At 48.8% G+C, this 21492-nt stretch overlaps 1 protein-coding gene across 3 annotated transcripts in view; it reads left to right on the forward strand.

Annotated features, from left to right (window-relative positions):
* LOC137411429 (E3 ubiquitin/ISG15 ligase TRIM25-like) overlaps nucleotides 1–21492 on the forward strand; it is a 90878-nt gene that overhangs the window by 23183 nt on the left and 46203 nt on the right. The gene's annotated exons all lie outside the window — the stretch shown is intronic.

Below are 21492 nucleotides of genomic sequence, written 5' to 3' on the forward strand. Positions count from 1 at the left end.
AGCGTCTCTCATCTCACAGCTCACAGCTCACAGCTCATCTCTCATGTCCTCTCTCATGTCATCTCTTCTCTCATCTCCCGAAGCAGTCCCTCCCTTCCAGTCGCTTTTATTACTCGGGGCGGAATCAAGCCGCCGGCTGCGAGGGCACGCCTACCGGGTCGCTAACCGCGGTGCTGGTTGGCTGTTAGGGCTGTCCGATTCCTCCTTTGATCATGACGACGTGCCACGCCTGTGAGTTGGCGGCTCCTACCCCCCCTCTTCTCCGAAATGAGCACATGGGGCAATGGCGGCTTGTGGGATTGAACACCACTCGACACCGCTTTTGAAAGGAACTTTGGAGAGCGGAGATGATTGGGGAAATTGAAAGGGGCCTACGGTTATTTCGTTTGATACAATGCAGAGTCAATCTAGTGGGAAACACATATTTAGCCTACATGGAATAAGGAAATAAACTATTTAAAAAGATATATCGTGGCCTGTGTGTAAGTTTCATGGAATTAACTAGGAGGACGGCTGCGACCATTATTTACATTACGAGGGTGTTACACACAACAAAACCATACTTTTTCACATTCGTACACTTTCTCCAAAATTGTTACACTTCTCAAAACCGTTACCCTTCTCAAAACCGTTACACTTCTCAAATTTGTTACAATATATACAGACTTGGCATTTAATATGGAATATTTTTTTTTTCTTGACTTGGGTTTACTTTCTTAACTCAGTATATCAATCTGGTGAGTTTCTTTTACACTTTGGTGATTTATTTGTTAAAAGAACCATGTCACTGATTGTCTGTCGCAGCAAGAAGTCAACAGCAGGATTATATCACAGGTGGCGTGGCAAAATGTACGGACAGGTGCATTTGATGATTGGCTTCACAATCGGGTATACAAGGGTTGTTCCGTTCTGTATTTGTGGAAAACAACTGCTGCACGTCTCCAAAAGTTATTGCCGCTTCCTCTGGAGATGGTCCGTCAACTCGACAATGCTGTTTGTCATGGAGTGGTGGCTTTACGAAATTACGGCATGAAACAGCGTGCTATTGCTCGGCAGTATGGCATCACTCAAGGTCAGGTGTCAAAGATCATGAAACGAAATGCTCAGAGGGGTGTCCCTACTCCAATACCGAGGCCAGGACGTCCCCACAGAACCACAAGGATGGATGATCGCCAGCTGCACCGGTTAGTCTGCAATGGCCGTACCAAGTCAGCTAATCGGCTTAGGGCTGAGTGGCAGCAACTGACAAATGTGCCTGCATCCAGAAGGCTAGTCAACCAACGACTGGTTCAAGGAGGCTATCGTGCCAGGCGTCCCCTGAGAAAGCCACTCCTGACCAGACAACACCGCCAGCGCCGATTGCAGTGGGCCAGAGAGCACCGTCAATGGCAGCCAGGACACTGGAATCACGTGATCTTCAGTGACGAGTCTAGATTTCTGGTCTATTTTCAAGATGGCCACGTCCGAGTGCGCAGACAAGTGCATGAAGCCTACAACAAAGATTGTATAGTGCCAAGATTCCAAGCTGGAGGTGGTGGGGTGACGGTATGGGCTGCTTTTCATGCAGGGGCAAAACTAACCTGGTTGTTCTGAATGGAAACCTGAACCAGTTCAACCACAGGGCCATTCTGGAAGAAACATTGCTTCCATTTGCTCGTGCAAGCCTTTCGAGGAATCTTTGTCTTCCAAGATGACAATGCACGGCCTCATAGTGCTCGCCTGATCCAACACTTTCTTGCTGACCGTGGTGTAGAGCATATGGAGTGGCCTGCCATGTCCCTGGATATGAATCCGATAGAGAACTTGTAGGCAGAATTAACTCGTCAAATCGACAACTTGGACCAGCAGCCTACCTCTGTGCGTGAATTGCAGCAGACTATTGTCACTGCATGGCAAGCGATTCCTGTCCAAACCTTGACAAATCTCGTGAACAGCATGCCTCGACGTGTCCGTGCTCTCCTGAATGCTCGTGGGGGTTACACGAAGTACTGAACTGTAATTTTACTGTCCGTAATCCCAGTCATAATTTAGCTTTTGTTTTTGTTAAAAAAATTTTGGCTAATGTGCAAAATAGAGATATGTACTTCTGGAACACGTACAGAAGTTTAACACAGTACTGTCCATGAATTGAGTTCGATATCAGTTTACATCACTTTCAATGATCAATTTATTTGTTTCGAAATGTCAAATGTGGTTTTTGTTTCTTTTAAAGGTCACATTAACAAAATCTAGAATAATTTCAACATAATTCCAATGAACTTTTGGTTCTAAGACATCTTGAGAAGTAAGTTCACCCCCACAAAAAAAAATTCCATATTAAATGCCAAGTCTGTATAATTGTGTATATATATATCTATATAATTATATATATATATATATATATATATATATATATATATATATATATATATACACAAGCAGAAGTACCCGGCATTGCTGGGCAGGGGAGGGGGAAGAGGAGGGGGAACAGGGGGGAGGGGGGGAGGGGAACAGGGGGGGGATGGGCGAGGGGGAAGGGGGAGGGGGAGGGTGTGGGGGTGCCCCGGGGGGAGAGAAGGGCCCCTCCCCCCCTCCCCCTTCCCCTCCCCCCCTTCACCTCCCCCTCCCCCCTCCCCCCTCCCCTCCCCCCTCCCCCTCCCCGCCCCCGTCCCCCATTCCCCTCTCCTCCTCTTCTCCCCTCTCCTTTTCTTCCCCCTCCCCCTCCTCCTCCCCATTAACACCAGGGGGGTTGACTCAGCCTGTCATCCTACCGAGGTCGGCAAATTGAGGACCAGTTCACTGGTAATTCCCTGTGTGCCGCAAGAGGCGCCTAACAGGGTTGGCGGCACAAACCCGGAAGTTGGAACTCATTGTCGTCACTCATTGTCGTAAAATAAATGTAGCATGTATGTTTCACTCTCTGTCACATGCCGTTGGTCCCATGTCAATCGGATGAAGTTGAAAAATTAATATTACGAAGTTTCTCTGGGACGAACTGATTCCGAATAATGAAGTTGAAAAATTAACGTTCCGAAATACGCTAATTACGCTAACAGAAGCGCTGGCGCTGCGAAGCGCTAGAGGGAGCGCTGCGCTCCCTCCCTTCGATTCCCTCCCTCTTCTGCTAGCGCTTCTGCACTAATACGCTAATTTTAAAACCCGAAGTTTTTTAAAATTTAAGGTGTGCTGTAGTTGCCCTGAGACGTACTGAGATCCGAATATGCCTTTGGTTTTTCTCTGCGATGAGTAGTTCTCGAGTTATAAGAGGACAAACAAACATACTTTACTGCTTTATATATATAGAAGTTGGTAGGATTCGGCCAAGGAATCCCAGAGATAATTGCAATTAAGTGAGCCGTGACGTCACGGAACGCGCCGCCGGTAATATATTATAATTTATGGTAATCTATGCAGCACGACATGGTCATCACGGAAAACAAGGCGCCTTTGCCGGTGCAAAACGGCTCTCCCAGGGTCAAACTCGGTATCTTTGTGAGCGCACGGTTCAGCCCTTCAAGAAAAAGTTTATTTTGTAAAAATCGAACCACGCGTTAAAAAGATATGACTGGTTTTGTTCGCCGGCACGTCGGTGCTCGAATCGGCTCGCGATAAAATCCAATACGTCCTTTGTCGGGGTCGTCTGAACCAACCACGGGGCCTAGAAGGCTGGGACTGGTCTCAAAAGTTAGGTCTCGATCATATCTCGTAATGCTGGAAGCTACACATCTCTGTGATAATCTTGTGGACCATGACAAGAGATCGTGCGAGTCGCTCGCAACGGCTTCAAGCACTTCCGCATTCGACCATTTCATGAATGCCATACGCCCCGCCCATCCAAGCGCGTACGTATTAAACGAACGTACAGTGGCCCATGTTTCGATTCCCTCTCTCTTCTGCTAGCGCTTCTGTGCTAATACGCTAATTTAAAAACCCGAAGTTTTTTAAAATTTAAGGTGTGCTGTAGTTGCTCTGAGACGTACTGAATCCGAATATGCCTTTGGTTTTTCTCTGCGATGAGTAGTTCTCGAGTTATAAGAGGACAAACAAACAAACAAACATACTTTACTGCTTTATATATATATATATATATATTGTAACGGTTTTGAGAAGTGTGTAACGATTTTGGGAAGTGTGTAACGAATTTGAGGAAGTGTAACGAATGTGAAAACGTTACAATGTGAACGTTACAAACGTACGGTACCACCCTGTTAATGTAAATAATGGTCGCAGTCAGCGTCCTAGTTAATTGCATGGAATATACACGCAGGTCACGATATATCTTTTAAATAGTGTATTTCCTTATTCCATGTAGGCTAAGTATGTGTTTTCCCACTAGATTGACTTTGCATTGTATCAAACAAAATAAGCGTAGGCCCTTCCAATTTCCCCAAAACCTCCCTTCCATTTGCCTTCCGCATTTTGGTCGGTTTTTCTCTTCAACCACCATTGGCCACGAGGTAAGGTTGGAGAAGAAAGGCGTGTCTCCACCTCGTCAGAAGAGGGAAGGAGTGAACCGGCCCTAACAGCCAATCAACACCGCGGTGAGTGACCCGGTAGGCGTGCCCTCGGAGTCGGCGGCTTGATTTCGCCCGAGGTGATAAAAGCGCCTGCAGGGACTGCTTTGAGAGATGAGCTGGAGAGGAGCAACGAGGCTGCACCAAAGAGAGGCGGTGAGATGCGAAACGCTCCAAGCCAAAGAGGAGAGGTACTCGGCAAGGAGACCAGCTTTGGAGAGACGCGCTGAAAGGAGGGAGACGGCCCCGCCCCAAGAAGAGGAGCAGGTGTGCCGAACCAGCGCGTGGCGTCTCCCGCAGTGGATACGCGACGGAGGGTTTCCCGCCAAAACCGCGAGGAATTGCGACCGGCGGCCTCCCGACCTTGCCTCCATCTCAAGCCTTACCTGCCTGCATTATCCCCTGCGTAAGTGTGAACGTCCTGTCCTGCTCGTTTGTCTTGGGGCTAAGTAAAAATGAATAGTGTAAGTTAAGGATTCGCTGTGTCACTGTTTCTTCCATCCTTTGCTTGTGTGTGTATAATAAATCTGTTCTTCCTCCGTATTCTTCTTCTTCTTTTTCATTCTCTTGCGATCGCTTTAGAGATTTCCCGATTGAATATCCGTGGGGCGATCTGGTCAACGTCGGGTGAAATCGGGTTTTAATCGGGGAGTAACTGTTCGGACGCGGTTAAATACACCACCGCTCGGTCAATATAACATCTAAAAGCCGCGTCTGTAACAATTGGTAGTCAGGAGATGGGATTCGAACCTGGGACTAAATTTATTTAGCCCAAATTTTGGACACCAATTGTGTTAGTACCGTAACAATTGGTGTCGAGGAGTTGGATTCGAACCTGGGACTAAATTTGTTAGGCCCAAATTTTGGAACACCAATTGTACTATTAGAGTAACAATTGGTGTCGAGGAGGGAGATCGGACCCGAAATCGGACCCGAAGCGCGCTTAACGCGCTCAAAATTACAAGCTGCCGAAATTTATTTTGTTTTATAAAGCAAAACCCGAATTTTGAGATCGCGCCATGGACAATCAAGGCGATCGGATGTCGGTGGGAGAGATAGACAGGGTGGAATCGACCCAGGACCTCGGGGAAATGTATGTGGAGGAAAGGGAGGAGGAGAAAAATGGCAATGTGGTTGCGGAGGTTTCAGACGCACAAAATGGCGCCCTCGCGCACGTGGTTGAGGGGGCCACGGTCGCGGAACCAATGAGCGCGACCCAAATGCAAGCCTTCATGACCCAATTCATGGTGGAAATGCAGAAAAATAACGATAGTGAGAAAATGGAAAGCAGAAAAATGGGGGCCCTTATGGACAGGCTAGAAGCCAAGATGGGGGTAATGGGAAACCAAATGGGGGTAATGAGGGACGAAGCGAGGGGTACCGGTGAGGAGTTAGACAAGAAATTTGGGAAGTTCGACAAAAATTTTGAGGGGTTAGACAACGGGATAAAAGAGGTAAAGAATGGGTTAACGGGGGTGGAAAACAGAATGGCTGCCCAGGAGAATCAGTTAGAGGGGGTGAGAAATGGGTTAATGGGGGTAGAAAACAGAATGGCCGCTCAAGAAAATCAAATGGAAGGGATGCAAAAGGGGTTAGAGGGGGTAGAAAATAGAATGGCTGCCCAGGAGAATCAGATAGAGGGAGTGAAAAGTGGGTTAGAGGGGTTAGAAAACAGTATGGAAGGCAAATTGAGGGACATGAGGGACCAAGCGGAAAGGGAAGTTAACCAAATGGGGCAGCAGATAGAGGGGGTCAGAATGGGGGTAGAAACCAAACTGGATGCTCACAGGGAGGAGATGGAGCAGATGAGGGTGGCATCTGGGCAGGAGATGCAAGTGATGGGAGAGGAGATCAGAAGAGGGGTAAGTGAGGAGGTTTCGGGGCTGCGCGAGGAGGTAAAGCGAGGCGAAAAGCGTATAGAGAAAGAGGTGAGAAATAATACGGCAAAGTTACAGGGGGGAATAGAAGATCTGACGAAAGGAGTAGAACAGCTGACAGAGGGACAAACGAAGTTAGTGGAGCAGGTTCAAAAGAACACTGCGGTACTAGGAGGGTTAAAGGCGACACAAAAAGAAATTAAAAACGAATTAATAGCGACGCAGAGGCAATGTCAGATGGTACGGGAGGAACTGACAATGAGGGTGGAAGAGGTGACAGAAGCAATGGAGACGAAGGACCGGGAGGTAAGGACGCACGTAGAAACGGTCACGGTAGCCTTAGAGGACGAACTTGAGGAGACGCACCGAGAAATAAAAGAGGTTAAACAAAAATTAGAGGAAGTGGGAGAAGAGGTGAGTGAAATTAAGAAGGGACGGACAGAAACTAAGAGGGAGATAAAGGAGGAAGTCATGGAATATGTACAAGGTCTGTGTTCAAATCATGATGTGATGCTCACTAACCAAATAAAAAGTTTGCAGGTGGCAGAGGAGGTGAGACGAAGTACGGAGGTGAGTGGCAATGTATATGATGTGAGGAAAGCTTCAGTCGGCTTGGGGATTGGTTTGGATCCGGGTGTTCGTGAGAGGCCGTTGGTGAAGTGTGCGACAGGTCTGGTGTGCGAAAAAAGAGGTGTGCGAGAATGTCCGACCATGGGGTGTGTGAGGAAAAAGTGCACGCCGAGGAGTGAGTGTGCCGTCAAGAGTGAGTTGGTCGAAGCGCGTGTGCGAGGGAGCACAGGGAAGCGCGGTGTGGTGAGTGTTACGGAGGAAGTAACGAAAAAGTGTGCGTGGGAGGACGCGCGAGAAAGGTGTGTAACGGACGGGTGCATGAGGAAAGAGTGTGCTGTCGAGAGTAAGGGTGAGTGCGCGACCGAGAGTGGAGGTGAGAGTAGTGAGAGTGAAACGGAGCGTGAGTTGGTTGTGACAGGTGAGCGAGGATGTACACCTGGAATGGAAGGAAGCACACCTGGGATGGTAGAGCGTGTGTGGGAAGGCACATTTGAGTTGGTAGTGAGGCACGTGGATGGGTGTGCGAATGAGAGCACACCTGTGATTGTCACAGAGGAAGTGACCGAGGAGGGGGCGCGAAGAGGTGTGTTAGTGAGGTGTGCGAGCGACGAATGTGTGCCAAAGTGTTCGGTGGTCAGGTGTGTGACCAAGTCGGTGAGCGGAGTGAGTGTACCGAGGTGTGAAAGAAAAGGAACGAGGAGAATGGGAACGGCTGCATGTATGAGCAAGAAAGAGGTAGCGTATGCATGTAAGCCTGCAGGTGAAGCGTCGACGGTAACCGGGTTAAAGGTTAGGTCGACTTTTAGCCGGATCGGGCCCTCGGTGCGTGCCGGGCTTCGCGTGCCGCGAGAACCAGCGGAGATCCGAGCCACGGCGGGTTCGAAAGGACCGCCGTGCGCGATCCACGCTGGGCCTCGCGTGGAGCGGCCGCGTCCGGGCTCCACTAGGCGGAGCGGGCAGCCCGATAGGAAGGGTCGTCATGGCGACCACTTTCTATTGAGACGTGCCGGCAGGTCGAGATCGGGACATTGGATGGCTCCACGCCGAGGTGGTGCATGGGATCTCGGCCCGGGTAAGCCTCCGTCCCTGCCCCGAATGCGGGACGTATCCAGCCGCTGGCACAAAAGAACCCGCGTTCATTGCTCGGCTGTACGAAGCCGGGCTGTAGATGTGAATTGGCGCACCGAGAGGACCTAATAAGTAGACGGGTGATGGTGATAGTGATAGTAGTGATTTGATACAAAATTTAGAAAAGTGAATAGAATTGGCAGTAAATAGAAAATTTTTGACTTGTGGAATCTGGACGAACAAAATTGATAGTGAGAGACCCCCGATGTGGTGGGATGGCAAATCCACCATCCCTCACAGAGTGGGGGCAAATGCGCAATAGTTTATGGGGTGGCTATGACAACCGAGCCAGGGAGGGCTTGGATAATGATAGGGATCTAGAAGAGATTGACATTAGGTGACGTTAAGGTTAGTTAGTGACTGATACCTGTAGTGGGGACGCAGGTAGATTAGTATGGATGATAATGACGTGGGAGCGCAATAGTTTAAAGGGACGACTGGGAAGCGCAAGTTTCAGAGGGGAGTAGTTAGCTGAGATGATGCCGTGTGTGTGAGGATTGAACAGGTGAGAATGGAACAGGTGTGATTGCACAGGTGTGCAACTGAACAGGTGTGTGGAGCAGTGTATGAGGGAGTAGTGGTGATTGCGTGTTGTGTTGACCAAATGGTCCAGGAAGAAAGGAGGGTGCAGGTGGCACCAGGTATGATTGCACAGGTGTGCAACGACAGGTGAATGAAGAACAGGTGTATGTGGCTGTATGGAATAAATGGTATGGAGTAGTGAAATGGATGGTCGTGGAGTGAGAATGGTGGAAATTGTGGAGTGGAGTGGATGGTGCGAAGGTGTGAATGGGGGAAGAGTGGACCCCCATCGCGGATACCCGGGGCGGGTAGTGTAAGTGTTAGGTAGAGGGTACAGGTAAATTGTGGTTGGATATTGGCATCTGTGGTGCGGGTGACAGAATGGTATGTGGATGGGTGCGTTGGTGTTGTGGAAATGGCTGGGCGTGTAGCCTGTTAGTGTGTGTAGTTGGTTTGGGCACTCCACCACTGTAAGGATGTCGGCCAGGTGAGGCCGCAGGTGGGCTCTGGGAGCCGGTAGTAGTTGTGTGGATGGGGCCCGAGGATCCGGAGGACGGACCCGGGTAGCCCAGTGCCAGAGGGCACCAAGGGGTGACAGAGCCAGGAGAGGGGCTGTCCCCAGTTAGTTAGGTTAGGGTGAGGAGCTAGGTAAGCTCGGGTGGCAACTACAGTGGTGGAGGTGTGCAGGTGGGTAGACCTGTTGGGAGAGGTACACGTCGCAGCCCAGAAATTGTGCTAGAGCACCGGGAGATGAATCGGGGGAGTGAGACCCCAAAATTGAGGAGCACCACAGTTTGGCCAATGGGAATTGGTTATTAGAACCCGTAGTGTAAGTTGGCCAATGGATTGGCAGGGAAAGACCCCGGGTAGTGTAAAGTGTGTTAAAGTCATTTAGAGGATAGGTAGGATGAAGGATCTCCTCGCACCATCTGCATCCACTCACCTGAGGTGACAGGTACTCCACACCATGCCATGTTTTGATTATTTTTTATGATGCAAATGTTTGGATTGTGAGACGCATCATGACGTGGGTGTGACATTGTGCGTAATTCCATCTCGCCCTCCTTATGAGGATTGATGATGAATTGGTGATGGCAAATTTTGAAGTAAAGGGATTGTGGAGACGAATTTGGTATAGGGGAAATATGGGGAAGACGTGACAGTAGTGACGAATTTGTAAATGTGTAGATTTTTGTACATATGGGGTGGGAACAAGGGTAGGGTAGGTGACAGGGGGGTGACGTACGGTAGGGACGAGCTTTCTCACTTCGGCCTCCGTACGCATTTCACCTTGCATTGCCTTATTGACGTGTACCCTTGTGACCTTACCCCTCGCTCAATTGTCTTTCTTTTGTCTCCCACATGACCTGTGCGCCATTGGGTGCCGATGGGAGCGTGCGTGAGGTGGCCATTGTGCGCCCGAGATTCCCAGAACCAGCATGCATTGCGTTGATGTACCACTTTATGGACCGCTGTTCTGCGGCCAAGTACCACTTGATGGACCCCAGGTTCTGGGGCAGGGCACCTCTGTTGGAAACCGGCCATAGTGGCCAGGGAATCTTGCTTGCGGACCTCGGTAAGGTGGCACCTATGCCAAAGAGGTGGACCACCCTTAGTTGGCCCCTGAGGCCCTAAATAAAAATGGACACAAGTTGTGCTTTTTATTATGTCCAAATAGGCCGCATGAAGCCTGAAGACGTCGGGAAGAACATCGGCCCAGCAGAGAAAGAGAAGACCACCACCAGTTGTTTTGTTGTGTTTATTATGAACCATGGTGACCGCACCGGATGGTGCTTTGGGGTGCTTTGTGGTGTTTGGGTGCTTTTGGGTGCTTTGGTGGTATTGGTACTGGTGCATCGATGCAATGCGTGCTGTCTCCTCCCTCCCAACAGGAATTTCTTTTTCTTGTTCCCTAAAAAGAAAAAAAAAGAAAGAAAAACACAGGTCCTGGGTTGCGTTGTAAATAAGAAATCACGTCATTGTAAATAATGCTCCCCACCGTAAATGTATAGTTTGAGAATAATCCCGTAATTCGGTTAGCTGTGGGCTTGAGTCTGTTAGACAGGATGCAATGCAATAGGGGGACATACTTATTTGTGTTTTAAAATTGTCACACTCAGGGTCAGGTTAATTGTAGAGGGAATTACACCTACGTGCCACACTAAGTTAAAGTTTAATAGGTCCGAGGACGGACCTGAAGAAAGGGGGGTGCAGTGTAACGGTTTTGAGAAGTGTGTAACGATTTTGGGAAGTGTGTAACGAATTTGAGGAAGTGTAACGAATGTGAAAACGTTACAATGTGAACGTTACAAACGTACGGTACCACCCTGTTAATGTAAATAATGGTCGCAGTCAGCGTCCTAGTTAATTGCATGGAATATACACGCAGGTCACGATATATCTTTTAAATAGTGTATTTCCTTATTCCATGTAGGCTAAGTATGTGTTTTCCCACTAGATTGACTTTGCATTGTATCAAACAAAATAAGCGTAGGCCCTTCCAATTTCCCCAAAACCTCCCTTCCATTTGCCTTCCGCATTTTGGTCGGTTTTTCTCTTCAACCACCATTGGCCACGAGGTAAGGTTGGAGAAGAAAGGCGTGTCTCCACCTCGTCAGAAGAGGGAAGGAGTGAACCGGCCCTAACAGCCAATCAACACCGCGGTGAGTGACCCGGTAGGCGTGCCCTCGGAGTCGGCGGCTTGATTTCGCCCGAGGTGATAAAAGCGCCTGCAGGGGACTGCTTTGAGAGATGAGCTGGAGAGGAGCAACGAGGCTGCACCAAAGAGAGGCGGTGAGATGCGAAACGCTCCAAGCCAAAGAGGAGAGGTACTCGGCAAGGAGACCAGCTTTGGAGAGACGCGCTGAAAGGAGGGAGACGGCCCCGCCCCAAGAAGAGGAGCAGGTGTGCCGAACCAGCGCGTGGCGTCTCCCGCAGTGGATACGCGACGGAGGGTTTCCCGCCAAAACCGCGAGGAATTGCGACCGGCGGCCTCCCGACCTTGCCTCCATCTCAAGCCTTACCTGCCTGCATTATCCCCTGCGTAAGTGTGAACGTCCTGTCCTGCTCGTTTGTCTTGGGGCTAAGTAAAAATGAATAGTGTAAGTTAAGGATTCGCTGTGTCACTGTTTCTTCCATCCTTTGCTTGTGTGTGTATAATAAATCTGTTCTTCCTCCGTATTCTTCTTCTTCTTTTTCATTCTCTTGCGATCGCTTTAGAGATTTCCCGATTGAATATCCGTGGGGCGATCTGGTCAACGTCGGGTGAAATCGGGTTTTAATCGGGGAGTAACTGTTCGGACGCGGTTAAATACACCACCGCTCGGTCAATATAACATCTAAAAGCCGCGTCTGTAACAATATATATATGTATATGTATATATATATGTATATATATATATATATATATATATATATATATATATATATATATATATATATATATATATATATATTGTTGCGGATATGAGGATTGCATTTTTTTGATTGTGTTGTATTATATTGGAAATGGTGATGAACATTGTTGGATATGGCCCCTCCTGCCTCCGGAGTTGTGTAAAGATAAAAAGGGGCGTCTCGGTAGTTAATTTTCCATAAACACCACATGCAGGACACGATAAAACCCCTGTTCGATAGCTTATATCTTATTATGTGTTTTAGAGTAAGGCCTTGTCTTCCATTAGAATGACACTCCATTGCACTGAATCAATTGAGAATAGCTCCCCTTCAATAATTCCATTTCCCAGCCAAACTCTCCATCTGTGGGTAAAGCAGTTCACAAGCATGAGGTGCACGCCCTCTCAATTCGCTGCTATAGTGAATATGTGCTCCGTGCTCTGTTTGAACAGGAGGGGTGGGGTCGCCAGGGAGAGGCAAGCCCAGGGCGCGCCACGAAGGGCGGGGCTGTGCAGCCCCATGCCCAAATAAGGAAACAAGCCCGTGGGTTGCCACGAGGGGCGTGCCGTCGGCACGATGCCCAAATAAGGAGACAAGCCCGTGGGATTACCATACAAGGTCACAAAACAGAGCACGGGGGAGAGGGCGGTACCGAAACCGGAGAGGGCGTGTCAGACCCGCGCTAACGGTATGCGAGAAGGGTGAGAAGATCGCAGATGAGCTGGAGAGAAGTGAGAGAAAGGCTGAGCTGAGCTGCGTGGAGAGGGACACGACAAAAGAAAGGGTCCAAGAGAAAGCCGAGGAGCTTTTACGAAACAAGCTACACGAGAGATACAGCAGAGGAGTGCAGCCCCGTTTCAACCAGCCGCGTGAAGCCCTGACGGTGTGCGATGTAAAGCGGAATACAAGGAGCTGCCGGCTCCCCGCTTCCCGCCCGGAGTGGACCTGCTTGCTGTGCCCTGTGATCCCACCTGCTCATCCTTTCCAGCCATTCCTGCCTGCAAGTTCCCCATTTTGCCTACGTGAGTTTGTTTTGTTTGTTCTGTCCTGGGTAGTAAACTAAGTCAGTATAAGCTCGTAATTTGCACTGTCACCTGCATCTCATGTCACCTGTAAATGATCGTGACTGCTCTTTTTGCTTATGTGTGTGTAAATAATAATAAACCCCGTTACTCTTCTGTACGTCTTCTTCTTCTTCTTTGCATTCGTCGTCTTAGTCTTTTCCATATTGAGTAGCTGCGGCGCGATACGGCCAACGTCTGGGTGAATCGGGTTTCGTCGGGGAACAACTGTTCGGTCGCGGAGCCTCCGCTCGGCAAACATACCATCCTTAACCGCGTACCGTAACAATATATATATATATATATATATATATATATATATATATATATATATATATATATATATATATATATATATATATATATATATATATATTGTTACGGATCTCAACGTCGGCCCCTCTTCCCCTATCAAGGGGGGGATTAATCCCCTTGTCTGTGACTGACCGACGTGGTCCTCGAAGGTACAACGTCCTTCCCGGACCGACGGCAGGTAGGGTCCGTAGGCCTAGGGGTTCGCTACTTACCTAATTACTGCCGCCAGCCGGGAACGAGGGAATAACTTCTGCCCGAGCAGCAGCGTTAATGGATTACGCCGAGCGAAGCGGACTGCGGCGCGAGCCATTTATCAAGGGACTAAACTCGATTCATATGCGGTTGGCTAAATCGTGCCACAGGTGTTCAATGATGGAAAAGACGAGGACGATCGGACGAGGAAGAAGAAGAAGAAGGCAAAGGTAGGAAATAACAGGATTTATTATAGGTTTTCCCGCTCAATTTCATATTTTTTTCAATCAATTTCATAAGTAGAGCGTTCAATTTAATGTGGTATGCACTCGCCAATGAAAACAAGCATTCAATTTTTTTATATGGTCAACCAAATTCCCACTCCGAGCGTTCAATATTTAAAAATCGTCATTCAAATGTTAATTACGAGCATAAGTTTTCAAGGAACATCCAAATTCATCCGCAGCTGTTTTCAGCTGTCGTCGGTATCTCTTCGGGCATTCATATTCACGAATGAGCAACCATATTTTAAATAAGTACATTGAATTTAAAAGGTTAGTAAATACTTGCTCATAGCAAAATCACAACCATTCCATGTGCTTTAGGTACAGGACGTAAGTCTTGAACAAATTATACATCTAACCCGATAACTCTGAGTCTGTCGAGCTTATTTGAAAATGGCGGCAAAGCGTGCTCGATACAGGCGCATTTCGAATGAAGATGGGGGGAGACTGATTGACGCATTCGAAAGCGAAAACATGGACTATATGCAGTTGGCAGACAACCTTGGCATCAACCGAGCAACGGCCAGGTCCATCGTCGCGACGTACCTGAGAGAAGGCAGGCGGGAAAAGCTACCACGAGGCGGGCCAAGGAGGGACAAAGTTGATGATGAAATGAGGGATCGTTTGCTCCGCACTATCCAGTTCAACCCTCTTGTGACCCTTGCCCAAATGAAAGCTGATCTTGAAGCTTCCCTGCCAGGGAAGCCCGTAGTGAGCACGACCACCATAGCCATAGCCCTGGATGGAATGATCATTACGGTGAAACTTGCCGAAGATGTTCCAGACGCAAGAAATTTAGCCCGCGTCCTGGAGCCGAGAGAAGAATATGGTCGATGGTTCATGGAGCACGGCGTCGTTTCGCACTGCGTCTACATCGATGAGACAGGGTACAATGTTTGGACTCGGCGATCCTTTGGGCGGGCACTTCGAGGTGTACCTGTGAGACGAGTCGTGCACAGGCAACGTGGAAGAAACTGTAACATGACGTTCGCAATCTCCGCCGACTTTGGGCTTGTCCATCACACAATCGCTGTGCAAACTGTCATCAGAGAGTCCTTCGAGGGATTCCTGGCAGAGACGGCTCGTCAGTGCCAATCCCTCTTCCCTGCTGGTGAGGACGTATACCTGATATTCGACAACGCTCGTCCTCACGTCGGAGCCCGACTTCCCCATGACGTTGACCCCCGCATCCTTCTTAAATTCTTGCCTCCCTACTCCCCGTTCCTGAATCCCACGGAGATGGCACACTCGGCATTCAAGGCAGCAATCAAACGAATGCTCGCCAGACCGGAATGGCAACAGAGAGTTGGGGAGGGGAGGCACAAGAGGCTGGAGTCACCATGCAGCAGTGGCGCTGTGACCTCCTGTGTCAGGTTGCAAGACTGAACATCGACGTGATCACGCAAGAGAAGTGTACTCAATGGCATCGCCATTCGCAGGTGTACATACCAAGGTGCCTGGCTCATCAGGAAATCGAAGGTTAAATCTTATCTGATGATGACGCTAGCCTACTGATTGTACAGAACTGTTTTCTTTTTTTCATTACAGTGTAACTCATGATCTACTATGTTTAAGGAAGTGTACATGTTTTTGTGTGTGACTTGTACAAAAATGGAGAAAAAAGTGTAACATAAATTTGTTTTGTTATCAACGGGTGTTGAACTTATACATACATGGGTATTAATGTATACATGATGCATGGAATAAATCCCCACACTTCTTTGACACAATGTAATGTCTCCACTTCCCTCTTTTGTATTCTTGCGGAAGTGAGGGAGAAGTGCTGTTTATGTGTTTGAAGCGGTGCAAGGGTTACCAAGCGGGGAAGTGAAGCGGCAAAGTACAAAATACACACACACACACACACACACACACGCACACGCACACGCACACACACCGCAAACGTTACTCCAAAAGTTACAATAAACTCCATGTCAATAAATGCATCAAAAGATTTATCAGAACATCTTGTGCTAGGGAATGAATGTCTGCAATCCTTGAAATTGATTGCACTTAACATGAAATTGTTTGCTTAAACATGAAATCGTTTGCACGAAACGCAGGTGTCAGAGAATCCATGTGAAATTGAACGCTCAAATATTCAATTGATGCTTTAATGAAAGCGATTGCATATCTTGTGAAGATGGTTGAATGCATTCTCAAGTTGATTGCTCCTTAACGAATTTGGATGCTCCGATTGTGTAATTGAATGCACACAATGTTCCGTTATCGGTTTCTGCGTGAACTTGATAGCTCGTAAACGAAATTGAGTGAAAAGAGTATGAAAATCAGCGGGAAAACCTATATTATTTACACAAGACTAAAGGAAGAGCAGAAATCAAAGTAATATACAGAAAATGGAAGGAGCAGAAGGACACAGAGCAATTTCTAGCTTATCTATACAGGCTTAACTTATACCCAGGACAATACAGACAGAACGAACTCGCTCACACGAATAGGGAATTGCAGATTGGATTGGCTGGAGGGAGAAGAAGGTGGGACCACAGGGCTGGAAGGTTTGGCAGGGCGGCACAGCAAGCAGGTCCGCTCCGGGCTGGAAGCGAGCAAGGCGGCGGCAGGCACAGGTATCTCGTTCCACGCGGCATGCACACGTATTTCGTTGCACGCGGCAGGGCTGGTTTTCGCTTTGACACGCCTCTGGCTCCCTCGGTCATCTGCCGGGTGGGGGCTTCCCTCCACGGGTTATATAGCCACGCCCTCCCAAGCCATAGCCACACCTTACCAAGCCGTGCCCACCGAGTCCTGGTTGGGCGCAAGGGCTTCCTTGCTCCACCTCCTGATGGCGATGGGCCGGCCACGCCCTTCTTCCCCGAGTTGACCGCGTGCATAAAAGTTTTGGGGCGAAGAAAACAGCCCAATGCAACGGTGGCGAACGCCGCCGAAAACAGCCCAATGCAACGGCGATGAACGCCAACTTAAACAGCCCAACTGTTACTGGCACTTTGAAGAGATGATTTGGGGGAAACTTGAAAGGGTAACTATCTTATTTCATTTGGTGCAATGCAATGTCAACTATTGGAAAACAGAGCCTTAACCTAATACACATAATAAAGAAATAACTATAGAGAGGTTCTATGATTGGCTACGTGCTTGTACATGGACTAGCTAAGGGGACGACCTTTGACCTTTACATGAAACGGAGGTATTTACAAGAATCATTACATTTATCTATAATTCCAGCAATCTCTGTGTGTATGTTTGTATGTTTGTATGTTTGTATGTTTGTCTGTGACCGCTGTTTCTCGACAACCACGGGTCCGATATACTTGAAACTTGCCAGGTATATTGCTGGGGACCCGAGGATGTGCCTTTTCAAGGTTTTAAATTAATTGCAGAAGTAGTTACCGAGCTATGTCCAAAAAACGATTCAACCAATCAGAGAGCAGCGAGCTATCACGTGTGCCGAACGTGGCGAACAGACTCTGCCTCGGATGGCACATTTGAGAGCGTATTCATTTATTTCCCGTCGGCAAACTATGTTGGCGCTATGTTGGCGTTAAACGATGTTTTAAAACTAATTAAAACTAATTTGCGATTCTTTCGCTTTCCTGCGATATGCGACCTTCCGGAGCTCCTGTGAGAGCGTGCGCCATTACGGATAGTACGGGTACGGGCATGCCATATGTTGGCGTTAAACTATGTTTTAAAACTAATTAAAACCATTTCATGTAAATAGAGGGGGGGGGGGGGATTGTCACTGTACTCGCAAGCCGTTCGCCGTTCGCTTTGGCGTTGCGAATGGACCAAAACATTTCATGGACCAAACCATTTCATGTAAAGCGTTCGCCGTTCGCTTTGGCATTGCGAATGGACCAAAACATTTCATGGACCAAACCATTTCATGTAAATAGAGGGGGGGGGGGGATATAATTTTAGATATATATATAGTACGGGCATGCCCTAGTTATTTACAATGGGGGTATTTTTACAATGAATTACACACACAGTGCACGGTTTCCCAAATCCGTTACACTGCACCCTCATCCTCCAGGCACGTCCCGGGCCTATAAAACTTTACTTAATGTGACACGCAGGTGTAATTCCCTCTACAATTAATCTGACCCTGAGTGTGACAGTTTTAAAACACAAATAAGTATGTCCTGCTGTTGCATTGCACCCTACCTAACAGATTCACGCCCACAGCTAACCGAATTGCGGAATTAATTCTCAAACTATACTTTTACGGTGGGGAGCATTATTTACAAGACATTACTTGGACTATTTACAAAACGCAACCAAGGAACTGCGATTTCTTTTGGGGGAAACAAAAAGAAAATCCTGTGGGAGGGGAGGAGACAGCCTGCACTGCATCGACGCACCAGCACCAATAAACACCAATAAAGAGCACGAAAAAGCACCAATCAGCACCAGACAAACACCAAAGCACCATCCAGTGCTCATTGCACATATTTCATCACAATAAAAACAACACACTGATGATCTTGTTCTTCTCTGCTCCCTCTGCTGGCCGATGTTCTTCCAGATGTTGTCTTTCTTCATGTTCTTCTTGCTTGCGGCCTATTTGCAATAATAAAAATGAAAAATGCACAAAACATGTCCGTTTTTATTTATGGCCCACAGGGGGCCAACTATGGGTGGTTCACCTGTATGGCATAGGTGCCACGTTACCGAGGTCCGCAAGCAAGATCTTCCTCTGGCCAACCTGGCCGGTCCCAGCAGAGGGGCCATGCCACAAAACTTGTGGTCCATAAGTGGTGTGTGGATGCAGGCAGCTGGTTGCGGAAATTTCGGGCACACCGACGCGGCCCCCCCCCCCCCCCCCGCACGCTCCCCTCAGTGCCCAGAGAGCACGATCCTCGGTTGGGAGAAGGAAGACAGAGAAGACAGGTGAGTCATGGGTCAGGGTGCAAGGGTACACATCAAACAAGGCAATGCAGAATGAGGGGCGCATGGGAGCGAGCTGAGAAAGGTTCGTCCCTACGTACGCCCCCCACATGTGACCTACACCGCCCCCCTTGCCCCTCCCTGTATTTACAAAATCTACACACTTACCAATTCGTCACTACTGTCACTACTGGCCGTAGTCATCTACACACAACATGCTCACTGTCTCGTCGTCCCCATATTTCCCCTAATACCAAATTCGTCACCACAATCCCTCTAAACAAATTTGCCACAAATTCAAATTCCTCATCAATTCCTCATAAGCAGGAAGAGATGGAACATCAAGCACAATGTCACACCCACGTCATGATGCGTGTCACAATCCAAAACATTTGCAGAGTAAAATAAAAACAACAAACCATGGCACGGTGTGGAGTCCTGTCACCCCAGGGCTAGGTGAGTGGATGTAGATGGTGCGGGGAGATTCTTAATCCTAACTATCGTCTAAATGACTTTAATACACTATACACTACCCGGGGTTTTTCCCTGCCAATCCATTGGCCATCTTACACTCGATGCGGTTTTAAGAACCAAATTCCCATTGACTAAACTGTGGTGCTTCATCAATTTGGGGTCTCACTCCCCCGGTTCAACTCCCTGTGCCTTTGCACAATTTCGGGACTGAGTCGTGTGGCTCCCGTAACAGGTCTACTTACCTGTGCGCCTCCGCCACTGAAGTTGCCACCCGAGCTTACCTAGCTCCTCACCCTACCTATCTACCTGGGGAAGGCCCTCCTTGGCGCTTACCCCCTCGGTGCCCTCTCTGGCACTGGGCTACCCAGGTCCTTCCTCTGGATCTTCGGGCCCCATTGAACTCTAACGGCTCCCAGAGCCCACCTGCGGCCTCACCTGGCCGACAGACTACCAGTGGCGGAGCGCTCAACCAACCATCCCTCTAAGAGGCTACACGCCCAGTCTTTACCACGTCACTAATGCACCCATCCAAACACCATTCTTCCACACGCACCACAGATGCCAATATCCAACCACAATTTACCTATACCCTCTACCTAACTCTTAAACTACCCTCCCCGGGTATTCGTGATGGGGTCCATCCTCCCCATACACACCTTCGCACCATCCACTCCACTCCACAGTTTCCACCATACTCACTCCACACCATCCATTCCATACTCCATATATTCCAGACCATTTATTCCATACAACCATGCTGACCTGTATTTGCACACCTGTGCCATCACTCCTACACCTGGTGCTTCCTGCACCCTCCTTCCTCCAGGACCATTTGCTCAACACAACACACAATCACCATTACTCAGTCATACACTGCTCCATACACCTGTTGACTTGCACACCTGTGCAATCACACCTGGTGCCTCCTGCACCCTCCTTCCTCCCAGGCTTCTTCATTCAATACAATACAACGCACAATCACAATTATTCACTCATACACTACTCCGTACACTTTCAACACAAATACATGGCACCATTCACAAGCATTGCCTCATTTGCTCAACATGCTCACCGGCAAAGATTCTCACACACACAGCATCATCTGATCTACCTGGTGCCCTTCTAACTTGGTGCTCCCCGTCTTCCCTTTAAACAAAGCACATACCACGTCATTAACAACCAGCTAATCTACCTACGTCCCCGACTACCTGTACAATGTCGCTACTTCCTCCTTATGTCACCTATGGTCATTTTTCTAGATCCCTATACAATTATCCAAACACTCCCTCGGCGAGCTTACACTGCCAAAACCCCATAACTAGTGCTCATGTGCCCCGTGTTGTGAGGGATGGCAGAGTTGCCATCCCACCACATCGGGCATGTCCCACTATCACCCCCAGTCCTCTGACACTACGAGCCCCCTTCGCAAGAGGTACTGGGTCCTGCCTCGGCATCTAGAGCCGATGCGATCCACGAGGGCACCTGCTCGCCGGCATAAGGTCTTATCCGGTCGGCATGGACGATCCGAGGGAGGGCCCGTGTCCCCATTTTGATCTTTACGACCACATCACAGACTTGCGACAGGACGACTCCCGGGCCTTGCCAGGGGGAGGTGAGTTTTGGGCACCTACCCTTCCGCCCCCGGGGATTAAAGAACCAAATCTTCATCCCAGGAGCGTACTGACTCCCCTGGCTCCGGTGGTCATACCTGCGCTTCATCTTGGCCCCCGCCAGATGGAGCTGGCGGCGGGCGAAGGCAAGGACCCGCTCCATGCCTTCCTCAAGATGACGTGCATAACCCTCCCTCGGCGGGATATCTGTGGTGTCTGGCACGGGACCGCATAGCAAGTCGGCGGGAGCCTGCAACTCCCGCCCATACATAAGCAACGCTGGACTGCATGCGGTGGCCCCGTGCTGGCTAGTTCGGTAGGCCATTAACAAGTACGGGAGATGTTCGTCCCAGTCATCCTGACGGGTGGTGGTGAACAAGGCCAGTTGTTGGACCAATGTTCGATTGAACCGTTCCACCATCCCGTCATATTGTGGCCGCATGGGCGTGGTCCTAGTTTTCCTCATTGACAGGAGTCTGCAGACATCTTTTAGCAATTGGTTTTCAAAATTTCGTCCCTGGTCGGTGTGCAGCTCCTGTGGAATCCCATGCCGACATACAAATCCTTCCACGAAGGCCTGCGCGACCACCCCGGCTTCTTGGTTGGGGAGAGCGTAGGCCTCCGGCCACTTGGTGAAATAGTCCATTACAATGAGGATGTACTTATTACCTTGGTGGGTGCGGGGCAGCGGTCCTAGAATATCC

The sequence above is a fragment of the Myxine glutinosa genome, chromosome 1, assembly GCF_964187855.1.
Source record: "Myxine glutinosa chromosome 1, kmMyxGlut1.1, whole genome shotgun sequence".
Lineage (NCBI taxonomy): Eukaryota > Metazoa > Chordata > Myxini > Myxiniformes > Myxinidae > Myxine > Myxine glutinosa.